This window comes from Festucalex cinctus, chromosome 4 (assembly GCF_051991245.1).
Source record: "Festucalex cinctus isolate MCC-2025b chromosome 4, RoL_Fcin_1.0, whole genome shotgun sequence".
Lineage (NCBI taxonomy): Eukaryota > Metazoa > Chordata > Actinopteri > Syngnathiformes > Syngnathidae > Festucalex > Festucalex cinctus.
In genome coordinates, this window is record NC_135414.1 from 28,396,510 (window position 1) to 28,411,237 (window position 14,728).

Sequence of the window (14,728 nt, forward strand, 5' to 3'; positions counted from 1 at the left end):
CTGCTCCACGACGTGTCACCGCGCCGGGCGGGCTTGCACACTTGAAGGAAGCATGAGCACTTCAAGGAAATACAACGGTTTCTGAAAAAGTTGGCTAACATCTAAAGGACGTCCTCTCGCCCCAAAAGTCAGCTGGGATAGGCTATAAAATGTTTGGGAAATATTAAAGTTGTAATTTAAATAAGAAAAATGTACAGACCCAAATTGTAAAAATGTAAATGAACCCTAGAATATAAACGCAAAATATATTGAATAAATAATAAAATAGATTGACTAATTGATAAATACACAAAAATAATACTGTCAGTTTAGATTGTTAATGTGTTCCTATTATCATTTCGTTTTTTTTTTATTGTGATTGATTTGCGAACAGCTAAAAAAAGAAACCAAACCGAAGCTAACTTCGTTAGCGCTGCTGTACTGATGTCACCAACACGCGCGAAGGCGCTTCAATCGATTATTATTATTATTGAACTCGACAAACAAGAAAGCAATGAGAACTGTGGCTTTATGTTCTTTTTTTTTTTTTTTAATGTTTTTATTTAAGTAACCCCCTGGCGTATTTGTTGTTTTGTTTTTTCTTGTATTAACGTGTGTGTGAATTGTTCTCAAGTTCGTTGTATAACTTGTTTAAAATTGTACAAAAAAAATCTATTATTATTATTATTATTATATTTTGTTATAAAGTTATTATAAATCATTTTATTCATATTTAAATTGGTATGATTATATATATATATATATATATATATAAATGAATTTGGAGAACTCAAATATTTTAATGTGTACACTAGGGATGTAAGGGATGTACACTATAAAAAAAAAGTTGAATGACTCAAAGGGAAAAGAAGTTGTTGATAAGAATAAGGATTATTAATATAATTTCCGTTTTACCATGGGATTGTAAAATATTGATTTGTGTTTGCATGAGCACCATCAAACATTTCTATGTATTACTATTATTATAATTTTATTTTATTATAAAATTATTATCAATTATTATTTTATTCATATTTAAATTATTATTATTATACTAAAAAAAAATCATATCCAAATGAATTTGGAGTTCTCAAGCATTTTAATGTGTACACTATAAAAGACTTATATGGCTCTAACAAAGGTAAAGAAGTTGTTGATGATCAAATTATTATTAATATAATTGATGTTTTACCATGGGGTTGTAAAATATTGATGTGTGTTTACATGAGCACCATCAAACATTTCTATGTATTATAATTATAATTATTCATTATTTAACATATTTTGCATATTGCACAAGTTTCGATCCAACTAAACCTTTCACCTGGGAGAAAGTCGTTGAAACTTTGTAAGCGTAGGTGTTAAGCGAGACCAAATTTAGGTTTCAACCGATACTGATAAGAGGATATGAGGCTTCATCGTGCGCGAGCGGCCGTGGGCGGCTTCGTCCCTGTGTTCCAGTTTGTGGGATCTCCGTCCACCTGCGTCTCCTGTGTGCGCTCCCAGTTCCTCTCTGGATGTCTATTCTCATCTCTGCCGCACTGATTCGAAACCGGTTCTCTCCCCAGAGACCCCGGCCGCTTTTCCGTGTCTTGTGATGTGACACGAGCCTGTCGTGCGGCAGAACTTGGATGTCAGGTTTATTGCCAACTTGCACTACAGCAACAAAAAAACATTATAATGACTGGGGCGGCACAATATATCGAAAAAATATCGATATCGCGATATTGGTCCTTGCAATATGCATATCGCAAAGGCATGCAATAAGTTTTATATGGAATTTTATGCTTTTTATATGAATTTGACCAGTCAGATGCTAACTAAAATGTGCATCGCCATTCAATAGTTGAAAATTATCAAGACATAATTACAATTAATTAACTAAGATTACATTAAAGTTGCTTATTTTTCCACATGAAAAATGTTTTTCTTTCATTAGGTAATAAAAATGAAATTTCTTTAGGTACATGTTAAATATCGCAATAATATCGATATCGCTACGTTCAGCAAGTATATCGCATATCGCATGTTTTTCCAATATCGTGCAGCCCTAATAATTACTACATTTTGTGTAGGCTTATTGTTTTGTTAGAGTTAGTAGGGTTTAACCCTGTTTGGTGCTCATGCAAACACAAATCATCAATATTTTACAATCCCATGGTAAAACAGAAATGATATTACTGATCCTTATTCTATCATCAACAACTTGTTTACCTTTGAGTTATTTGTGTTTTTATGTTTTATAGTTCACACTAAAATATCTGAGTCCTGCAAACTCATTTGGAGATGATTTTTTTATTTTTTTACAATCCACCTTCCAATCAATCTCATCTTTAATGTCTTACAATTTGATTGCTATTCAGCACATACGGTACAATTGTAATGCATCATACTAATATAATTATTGGTTCTAACTAGACTATACTGAGCAAGTGTCCAGGTTAGCGCAAGTCGGCAGAATCGTCTGCAACTGTCAAACGCGGAGGATGGGCCCATGCACTGTCGGTGGGCGAGAGGACAGATAGGATGTTGCGTCAGTTATTGGCCGGGTTGCTGCACTCTGACAAGATCCTTGACCGCCTGATCTGATGTGGACAGGAAAGACAGGAAGGAACCCAGGAAGATGATCCGCCACACAACTTCTCCTCCAAAAAGAGGAACAGACGTGCAGACATGCTATGGACGAACTCCGGCCATACGGCCACTCAGGGATAGTGAAACATAAAGCACGTAGCTGTATGAATGAGTTATTCAGTCACAACATGCGTGTGAGAATGACAACAAAAGTGAGCACACCCCGAAGTGAAAATGTACCAAATAGCCATTTTCATAAAGGTTTCCACTGAAATACTGCTGAGTTGTTTAAAACTCGAGACTGGTTTCGTATTCGAGTGAAACAAAACTAAGTGGTAAGAAAGGAAGGACATGGTGACATCGGGGAATACCCGGGTGGGGTGAGTGTCCCGGGTGGGTGAGCCTGAGCGCAGTATTGACATGCATCACGGATCGGTGGTCTCGCTTTGTGCTTGCGTGTGCATGCAAACGAGTTGGATGTGGGCAGCCGAGTAAGATGATCTCACATCACATACGTAAAACACCAACACTGATGTGTTGTGTATGCGTTCAATATTATATAATATGGTACACTGTATTAGCAAATAATAGTTGTTTTTAAAGCAGTGATCCCCGCACGCTACTGAGTTGAAGCACATATTAAGTTAGAAAAAAAAAAAAAAGTCACATAAAGGTGATACACTTGTCAATTATGCACTTTCTTCCATCGGCCCAGGGGCCATTTGTGGCCCGCCGTCCATTTTTCCCACGACATATGCTTAAAGCCCCAGTGTGTAGCTCACGACCGCCATCTATCGGTCAAACAAGATAATGCAATGATTTTAAGCACACGAACTACGGCGTCCCAGAGAGACCCTACTTCAACAGCCTACCACCAATTTCACCGGAACAGAACGCAAACAACTTCTGGTATTCCCTCGAGTGATGACGTAAGTGAATTGCATTTGTTAGACATACTGTACAGATCCCTAATAATTGTGATTTAGTCATTTAATTTCAGAATTAATATTTTTGTCGGCATTGTTTGGAAATACTGTACGTCAGCTAATGATAATGGCTATCTATGTTCATATTTGTTAGTGTAACTAAACCATGCAACAGAGAACACACAGTTATGTTATACGTTTTATAGACATGTGGACCATCTCAAAGGGGGCGAGAGAGACGACGAGGAAGAGAACGCGGTGCCTCGTAACGTACAATTATGTCATCATGGAAAAATAATTCCATTCGAGCATGCATGTGAATGGCTCAAAACATACCTTTGCTTGGAATATGTGGTATTTAGATTACATAGTTTGCTGATATGTTTAGTATATCGTGCAAAAATAATGGTGTTAACTGAACGACACATCTGCAACTCAGACTCGTAACCCCCCCGTGTCTTGTTGCTACTAACCACTCAGAAAAGTGCTGCTTACAAAAACATTTGAAACCCTTTACTCAGATATCGATTTGTCACCATGTTGAACAATTTTACCTAATAAATATCACTAAGCAACTTAATTAGTTTTGATTGAAGATACAACAGCTTCCTTGTACTTCGATGTGCAGGAATTTACATGGCTTTCACAAATAGTCTTGCTCATGTAATAATGTACTTCATTGGCTCAGTGACTTTCAGTTCATTGTTTGGTACCTCATCTGACATACAATTGTTACCTTCTTGCAGAGACTCGTACAGGAAATGACCATGGAGGAACATGAAGATATCCAAGTCCAGCTGATAGACTGACACCAAGAAATACTTTTTGACACATCAGCACCACCATGATTTCCTGTACCTGGATCCCACATCAGCACCACCATGATTTCCTGTACCTGGATCCCAGACTGCAGCACCTTGGTGGACTTGTAGCAAATAAGTGACACTTTCCCAGATCCTTGAGGACAATACAAAGGTTTTTTACCTGGCATATAATTAGTCCATGTCTGACACTTGTTGTTGTAGTTTGTATAACTTGTATATTGTTGTTGTGTGTTAATTTGTACATTTTGAATAACTAAAAAAATACTATTTCCTTTGGCGTCAACATGCAGTGTTCATTCGACACCTAACCTAACACTATTTTACATGACCAGAAATGTAAAACATCAAAAGCCTGGAGAATTATTATAAATGCTTGCAATGACAAGGAATTCTTCATTGGCCAATGAATGTAAGGTACAGTACATGAAAATGAATGAATAAAATAAAGTAAAATAAAAGTCTACATGAAATGAACATATTAACTAAAAAAAAAAAAAAAATGCTGTTAGAATATAATGAGCTACATGAATTGCAGTTGTTCCAGAATTTTACCAATACGCTGTGCATTTCAAAATATGGAAAATAGACATACAGGTTTGGGCCAAAAGTAGTGTTACAGAGCAGGTATGTGTTGTACACAGCTAAAATATCTGATTAACTCAATACCATGATGTTTTTTTGTGTGTGTGTGTGTGTGTGTGTGTGTGCTGACATTGCCCCCCATTAACATTGCAACATTCCTCAAACTCTCCCGAACACAGTATGATCTGTAACACTACTTTTCGCCTACTCTATGATGTTATTGGGGCAAAATTAAGGAAGGCTTGTCCATTGATTGTGTGAACAGACTGCAGTAAAAATGAAGTCACTTCAATGTTTGCTGGTTTTATTAAGTTTGACATGCTCCTTGACTGCACAAGTACATGTTATGGAGTGAGGGCATGTTCCCACCAACGATGATATCATATTCTTCAAAGGCTTGCTGAGGAAAGTGAGGGAGGAGTCACTCCATGGCTTCAGACACCTGGTCAGCAGGTCCTGTGTAAAACAAGTGGTGCTTGTACATGTGACCATTCCGTATTGCTTCACACAAAAAGTTCATGTAGTGTGCAATGCCGTCCATATGTAAATGACATACCAAGACGTCGGCTGACTTCAGTTTGTTGCAGCTCAGATATGGTAGGTGGAGATACTGGTGGTACAACACCGAAGCCTTCTGGGGTCCTCCATTCAAGTGTCCTCATTCGGGGCATTCCAATATGGCTGCTGACTCTCCCCTTGATATTTTTTTTTCTTGCAGGTCGGTGATGTATTTAAACGGTGCATGAATGCTTGTATACATCAGAATATGGTTCTGGAACCCCTCAAGTTTGGCTGTTGATCTAGTGTGACACAAACAAAAACACAATTATAAAATAAAATAGAATAATTGATGATACTACTATATGTCACCAACTTTCCAACAAAGCCCCCAAAATAGAGGTAAGATCTTTAGTTTTTGGGCCCAAAACATTGTATTAGCTAGATAAAAGTAACTTGACTGCATACTGCATAGAATATGCAAAGGCTGCTTGCTTGTCGAATTTCCGTGGAAAACGTGGCAGCCTGTAAATTCTTGTGCACCCAATTACACAATGGACCAGTACACACTTGAGTGAGAGAGTTCAGACTCTAGCAGTGCTTACGGTACAGCCAGCATTTAAGTCCAGAAAGTTATTCCCTGCCGAAAATTAATTTCGAGAACCCTATTTTCACCAACCACAACGAAAATAATTTTCAACTCCTCCACTAATACAGTATGCTTTAGATTCTCTATTGAAGTTATGGGCAAATATACCTCCGAAATCACAGTTACATTACATTACACAATAACTTGCGCATTTACTCTAAATATAACGTGCCAGCGGGAATCTTTTTTTTTTTTCAAAGCAAGTAGCTACATAACGAAATCGTTCGAGTGGTGCGGAGTTGCTAATCAACAGATACAGTGATCGTAAAACAAAGGTACGAACATCGTATTAATTAGTACGGAGTATACTTTTTCTCTCGCTCTCAAAACGTAAACACAAATGTACTCTTACTTACCGGTCAAGTAGAAAGCAGTCGAAGGCACCGGCACGTCCCAAACCTAGTCTGTTCCTCATTTCTCTCCATCTGGCAAATGCGGCTACAATATAAACTCTTGTTTTGTCGCGCTGAAATAAAATAAATTCCCAAAGTAAGTGTGATGCTTGATAATGCTCTCTTCGGGGACCGGAAACTCTTCTTCTTCGTGGACATGCGGTCGCCATACAAACCGGAAGTGCGTTCCAAAAACGCGTTAAGAAATGGAGCGCTGAAATTTGTCTTTGACGGCACCCGTAGCAGAAAGATGGCGGCGAAACATGGCAGACACTAGCAGGCGAGGCGCGGACATGTAAGATAATTTGCGATTTCTAGACTAACCGTTATATTTTAAAAAAGTACGTTTATGCGATACAACATATCTTTTTACATACTACTAACACAAACAATTGTTTTTTTTTTTCCGAATGATTTATTATTTCACCACTAGATGCCACTGTATAATACTGAGTGTACCTTTAAAAATGGCATTTGACTCAGTTCAAATAAAATAAACAAAACAAAAATGTTTGGAGATGGTCAAAGTAAGAAGGGAGGGTATTGAAAAACAGGTGCCATTAAAGGTTATTTGAGTTAACTAAAAAAACAAATACTAAAATTAAAATAAAACAATATTGTGACCGAAGTAAAATAAAAACGAAAATGCTTTTTAAAAAATGAAAACTAACTGAAACTACATTTTATGTTTACAAAGCTAACTAAAACAAACTATAATTGTAGCAAACATGTCCTTCGTTTTAGTCTTTGGTAATGAATTTAATGCACGAGCCTTTGGGGATGATTTTAAATGTGATCTTTAGTAGATTAATTTTGATATAAACCGAAATAATGACGTTTGAAAGTATATCACACAGAAGTGACGTCATCTAGCAGCAGCCAGTAGAAAAGCACCAAAAGATGACGTCGCTCCCATGGTGGCTTTTAAATATTGCGCACAAGTAATGCACATTAAGAAAATAAAATAAAAAAAACAAAAAAACAAAAGTAATACTATTACTGAAACTAACAAACTAAACTAAAATTAAGCATTTTTTTTTTTAAAGAACTGAACTAATAAAAACTAACAGAACCGCCCTGAAACCTAATAAAAAACGAACTAAAATGAAAAATTTCAAAACTATAATAACCCTACTGCCATATTACAAATAAATTGGTTTATATACTGTAGCATTTTTCTAAATATGCAAAAGCACAAATACATTATTTGTACAATTTCGAGGATTAAACACAATTTCTCTTCATAACATGATGTGGCCCTTGCGTCCTTCTAATTTTCTGTATGTGGCCCTCAAATGAAAAAGTTTGGACACCACTGATCTAATAGAAGATCACTTATTTGTTGTGTCCATCTAGATAAGTCCCTGGCAAAGAATAGATGTACAAAGATACATTATTTGTTATAAATGAATAATTTTTCAGCCAATTAAGTGAAATGTATTCATTTTTCGCTGCACACTGCTTGAGAATCACTGGATACAAATGTTAAAGCACCACAACAGTGATGCTAATGCTAATGCTTTCAGTACGCTGGCATTAAGCTAGCATACTGAAAGGCTAAGCTATGTGGTTGTTTTAATACACTGGGTTTAATTCTCTCTTTGTTTTATGCACAATAAACCGACAATAAACCTCGTCTGGGCGTGACAAAAAACAACTATAAGCGTTATAGTCCAATTCGTAGACATTTCAGACTAAATTACTATTTCTAATTGACATTACACGATCATATTACACATGTCCGGAGTGGCGCATCATCATGTTAATATATCGATCTATGAGTGCTGTATTGTTTTTGTGTATATGTGATTGAATCCATGTCAATCTGTTGATTGAGAAACAGGACGTTTGTGGTTTGAAGAACCGTGTTGGTCTAACTCCGACGTTAGACCCACAGTGTTAGTCACGCCGATTGCACAACCTTTTCTGAGCAACGAGCTGCGCGCGGGCTGCATGGCCCGCACGCCAGGTGCTGCTGGGATGTGGATTATTTAAAGTTGCTCTAAAAAATCCTCCCAGCGCGTGTGAAGGTGAAGGAGCGACTCGTGTCAACCGCAGACCTGGTCAGAAAGTGGCAGCGATAGTACGTACTTCCCCCTTTCAAATACCAGCATCCAAATTCGACTCTCACAAGACTTCAAGGTGGAATTTTACTATTTAAAGCAGCGTTTGTATAAATTGCTGTGTAAATCTGTGTGGCTCACAGTTATTTTGAAAGTAACTGTCCAGCTTGGCGGTTGTTTCTCCTGTTTTGCTTCTCTAACCACCGAAAGGGAAGAACGAAGAATAATTTGCAGCTTTTGCACCACGGGTCACATGAGATTGTGCAGATGTACCGAATATTGGGACCAGTTTATTTTCATCATCAGTTTTTGTTTTTTTTTTTTTTTCCCTCTCCCCCTTCATGTTTTGCATGTTGCATGCATGGATCACTGACGCGGATCGTCTCTAGCGAGATAACCGCGAAATTTTGCACAGCCAAATACCACAGGGGAAAAACCTACTTTAAAATCTTGGGGGGTGAGTTGGCTTCATCTCAGTAAGACAAAATAAGAGATTGAAGGATAAAGAGGGCTTATTGTCTTACTTACTGCAATTTAGTTCACTTATATACACAGTCACAATATTCCACAGATTTTTTTTTACCCCCGAAAGGGACCGCTGATATGGACCTACTCTGCCGCCATCTGGTGGTACAGCGTGGAATATCTTTTGGTGCTGAGAGGTCATATTTACAAAGCACACATACTCAACATTTTTTTTTTTCCATGTCATTTTTTTTTAAAGACATATAATAATACTGTATGTACAATGTTTATACACATCATACATGATTTAATATATACAAACTACAGCGACAGTGTTGTTGACAATAGAGTTATTTTCATTTTATTTATTTTTTTAAGTGCAATGTTAGCCATTTGGATGAATTTTTTCATTTAACAATAAATGCGTTTGGCATCAAAATGTATTCAAAATACTTTTTATTTATTTAAAAATTATATGCATTAAATTGGTGGCACGCTGCATAAAAAAAAAACAGTTGGTTGTGGGCAGCACTGGCATTTCTATGTGGAGTTTGTATTTTCTACGCATGCTTGTGTGGCTTTTCTCCTGGTACTCCAGTTTCCTCCCACAATCCAACAATGTTAGTTAATTGAAGACTTTAAATTGTCCTAATTGTCCTTTCACACATTGTGGTAACCTTATGACGATAAGCACGATAGAAAAATCACTGAATTATGACAACTTTAAATCTTTATTCATGACTTTAAAAAAAAAAAAAAAAAAAAAAGTTTGTTTCAACATTCAGAAATGATTTAACCTGAAGTAAAAACGTTCAGGTTATAAAAAAATGATTATTTATCATGAAATAATAAAGCCAATTTAATAATTGTAATTTAGGATCACTTGAAATTAAACGTTTGCTTTACCGTAAAGCTACTGAATGCGGAAATTGAATTTCGAATCACTACTGCCAAAAAAATGAAACTGCATTTTTCCGTCTTCACGACACAACGTGTATATGACGTCACATCCGCAGAAAACTATTGGCCAGAGGCTTCCACTTGTTCCCATTATGAACAGGTGTTAATCTACTCATTAAAAAATGTTTCAGTCATAAATGTCAAATAAAAAGGCTAATGTAAAGATATTTTTAGGGTAATTGTTACAAAGTGCAGCTTTAATTGCGTTTAAATAATGTTTTAGGTTGCATTAAATCAATTACTGTATTTTTTTTATTTATTATTTCAAGCAATGTTTCACTGTTTTCCCAGCATATCTGTATCAGCAGCATGATTTGTATGGTTCTGATCTTTATTTTATTCCCCCACCCCCCTCATGTTGAACGTTAAAATAGCTTGGCAGTACGGTGCCCTAGTGGCGATCTCAGAACATTTACAAGAATTTTGCCCTATGCGCATGTAACGTTGTATTCGGCTTGCTCAGTCTGTGCAAACAAACAAAGTAGCATCTTGATGCACGCTACAGAGAATTCCATTCCCTCAAATCGCAAAGCAGATTTCATCTAATTATGTGCTTAGTGGGGAAAATTGTTTATTTGCTATTTCTGGTCCATTTAGAGCCCAGAGAGGGCGTAAAACTCGTCTTAATCGCTACCGATCAACTCTCTTGGGTGGGAAAATGTTACACGCCACGTGGAAGAGAATGAACAATATACTTAGAGAATTTGAGTATTTTTACTTTACCAAACATGTTTCAGGTGCTCTCAGGTGCTGTTTGTGACTAGAAACGTTCATGTGCCTCAGCAAATCGACAACTGTGCTCTTCAGTCAAGCGTCTCGGTTGTTGTTTCAACAATTACAGCTGCGCACAAAGGAGAAGCAAACAGGAAAAAATAAATGAGCAGATTGTTGCTGTCAAAAGCACATGGAAGCGTCTCAACGGACCTTATTAAGGAATTAAGGAAAAGGTCAGTTCGAACCACCGCAGCTTTAATGTACATTTAGAATACTGATTTTTTTTTCTTCTTCTTCCCAACTTGCTTTACATTATACTTAACACAAATCTGTGAGAAAATAAGCTTTGCGTTATTTTGTCCACAGAATTGAGAAAGTTCCCCAAAGTTTGGGGATGTGAGAGTACCTTTCTGCTTTGTTTCCCTGAGAGCTGAGCTTTTTTTTTTTTTTTTTCTGAAGAACCTCATGCGCAAAGTTATTTTCAGATATATTTTGATGTTGCAAAAGACTGCAAATATACAGCATGCGCCCAGAACAAAGGTTCACGACCCTTCCTGGAGGAAGTCGCCCCTCCAAAAAAGTTCACGGAATCATCAAAAACTTTCTCATATTCTCATCGTGCAGTCATCCGAGGGTCACTTGAACGAGTGTCAGCTGCTCATCACATCCTCCGATGACAAACACTCACTATATACTATAGCATATGTGAATGTGCCCTGTTGGTGTCCAGTGGATATAAAAAGTTTACACACCCCTGTTCAAGTAGCATGAGAGCATTTCGAATCTTTCCCCACCATTAATGTGACATAACCTGTACAAAATGATGTTTTTGAGCAAGGATGTTAAAAAAAATAATAATAATGTGTTTGCATAAGTGTGCACACCCTCATACATGAGATATGGCTGATTTTAGACCAATCACATGTTAAATGGGCGTTAAGTCAGAACACACCTGTCACGATTTAAACTGCCTTTAAATAAAACTGTCTCTAAATAAAGTTTAGATGTTCTAGTAGGCTTTTCCTGACACGTTTTAAAATGCAAGAGGAGTTGAAGAAGAGGGTACACATATTTAGTCATTGAGGTGTATATATCGTGGGGGGTGGGATCTTAAAATTATTTATTTCAATTTCAGTTTTTTACATCACAAAATGTAGCATTCGAGCAGGGGTGTGTAGACTTTTTATATCAGCGGTAAATGTGCTAAAAAGGCATTTATTGCGCTTGTGTTATATACAGCATTCCCATATTAATGTTACTCACTTTTGAATGAATGCACAAAGTAAAATTCACAAATGAAACCCCTTGAAAGGTTTGTAATTGCCTATAGATACCACAAGATGGCAGCAGAACACATGTCTAAGTGAAACTTCTCAACTTACTTCAACTTACTTAGTTATTTCAACTAGTTAGAAGAATACGTCCCGTTTTTGTCCAGAATTATTATTATTTTTTTTTTAGTTAAGCTAAATGTGAAGACAAAAGCTACCAAAATATAACATAGCACTACCATTAAAAACAGCATCACATTCTGTACATTCACATAAATTCATTCAATTTGACGTGTCTCCACCCAGTCCAGTTGGGCGTTTGGAGAGGGATACAGCTGCACCTCAAGATCTTTTTATATTGCTGCTGAGCTCACAGCGTTCTCATCCCCTCCTGAAAACGATGGAGTAAAATGCGTGCGGTGCCGAGCAGAGGACCCGAGCCGCCTTCGGCCTCTCCGGGGGCTGAATTACGATTTCCGGAGTCGCGCCGAAGCCAGGGAAACACTCGGAACGGTCATCCATCAAGCGGGCTTGTCTGCATCCTCCTGAACAATGTGTGACCCCTGGGCCTGAAGAGGGTTACTATAGGGGTGACTTCCACCTTCGCAGGCACACGCATGTATAGATGGCAACTATACACACAGTGACACTCGCAGTTGGCTACATTACAATATCCAACACATCTCCATGCCTACGATAACTACATTAACAAGGATATTGTTGCATTAATACCTCTCTAACAGGTCAAACACTAATCCTCATTTGAAACCCTAACTAGTAATTCTAAACCCTATCACTAGTATGAAACCGTACTATTCAAGCACTGAGCCTATATTGAAACCCTAACATTACTATGAAACCGTAATTTGAAACTGTAGTGCGAAATCCCAACCCTACTTTGAAACCATGATTTAAAACCCCATACCTACTTTGAAAAACTAACTTTACTTTTAAACCTTAGTTTGAAACCTTATTTATACTGTGGAACCCTACTATCTAAATGTTGACCTTATGCTGAAACCTTACTTTGATACCCAAAATTTATTCTGAAACCCTAATTTGAAAACCCAGCACTACTTTGAAACCCTAATTTGTAGGGGTGTCACGATTCGCCAACTCCACGATTCGATTTAAATTTCGATTTTGGGGTCACGATTCGATTTTTTTTTCGATTTTTTTTTTTTTTTTTTTTTTTTCCGCTCCCCCACTTTATAACACAGAGGCATATGCTTCTGTAGGCTAAGGCTAGTCTATGATCATTGGTTCTATTCATTGTACAGTAAATCTTATTTCAAAAGATCGGCTACATATAGGTGATGCAATTTCCATATTATTTTTGTGTAAATTTATGTAATATATGATAATTGACATTAGGCAGGAATGATCAAATTCAAAGAATTTATTTACAATATAAAGTTAACCGTCTTGTTCTTACTGAAGTGTAAAATAAAAAATAAAAAAACAAAAACAAAAAGTCACAGTGGGTGCCTGCCATCTATTGACTGTTTTTGGTTACAACAGTGTGCTGTGCGTTCCTCTTAAAATAATGTGCAATGTGCAACAACAACAAAAAATATATTGTATCCAAAGTCATGGAACAAATACAGCCTGAACAAACTATATCCCAACATTTACAGTTGCTGGGCATACTGTAGCGTGGTTCAAGTACACTAATTAAATGTTTGAATCCAGCGTTTTCCAAGGCTGCAGGTCTGCTGCTATAAATAGACCTATGGATCTGGCGTTTCGCGCGAGCTGAAGTGTGTGGAAGTTTCACTGTAAATGAGGATGAAATAGTTGGTTGGACCGTTGTTTTCCCACTTCTAGTTGAATTTGATAAATCTAAATCTTTGTGATGCCTGCGTAAATGTCCCGTCATGTTTGTCGTGTTTCCCGTTGTTATAGGCTGGCGGCTCGGGCCCGCCGCCGGCTCCGCTCCCCTAGTATGTATGTGTGTGTTTGTGTCGGCTGGTGCCCGTATAATGGTACTTCAGTTTGAATGCGCCAGCGCGACACTCTGATTGGAGGACTGTGCCAGCGCGACACTCCGATTGGACGACTGTGCCAGCGCGACACTCCGATTGGACGACTGTGCCAGCGCGACGCTATTGTGTATCCGTGTATTATACCCCTATTGGTTATTGTTTCTCCTCCGTTCTGTCAGTTCTGTCAAATGCGGTTATTATTTGTTCACCTTCCACTTTCACTCCCTTGTCAAACCCCTGCCTGAAATTTCAATTAAAACTACTCAGATGTTAAAGTCGACCCGTGTTTATCTACTCTATATTTTCTGTTATTGTGTTACTTCCCTTCCCCTTGACGAGCCGGGCGTAACACCGTGGCCGAGTACAGTACGCGCACATAGCATATCTTGCAACTGTGGTCTTTTTATCGACAACGTGAACGTTGTCGACATAACTCACCGGGAACGCAAAATGTTTCCAAACTGGTGACGAGAGAAGCGGGAGCGGCTTGAAGCACCATTGCTGTGTCTGTCCGCGCTTGCCATCATGACTGCAGGAGAAGTCAGCTAACAAGTGCCGTTAGCTAGTAGCTGAATGGCTGCGTCTCATTTGCTTTCCTGGGAGGTGGCGGTGGCGGCGGTGGCGGCGGGCGCGGGGGGGGCATCGAATCGTGTGTCCTCTCTTCTATTTCGATGCTCGAAATCGTGACGTAATTTCGATCGATTTCGATAAAAAATCGAAATCGTGACACCCTTACTAATTTGATATCCTAACCCTACTTTGAAACCCTGATTTGAAACCCCATAGCTCAGCTCAGCTTGTGAATGTCACATGACCAAACCTAGAAAACGGGTGAGCTGTGATTGG

General features: G+C 37.9%; 2 long non-coding RNA genes across 2 annotated transcripts in view; both read right to left on the reverse strand.

Annotated features, from left to right (window-relative positions):
* Positions 1-14,728, reverse strand: part of LOC144018014 (uncharacterized) — a 43,867-nt gene that overhangs the window by 11,513 nt on the left and 17,626 nt on the right. The window lies entirely within an intron of this gene.
* LOC144018015 (uncharacterized) lies at positions 5,169-9,013 on the reverse strand. The gene is made up of 3 exons (XR_013283321.1): positions 6,389-9,013; positions 5,442-5,685; positions 5,169-5,341 (listed from the first exon to the last, which is right to left on the reverse strand). It is a non-coding gene; the product is annotated as an uncharacterized LOC144018015 (long non-coding RNA).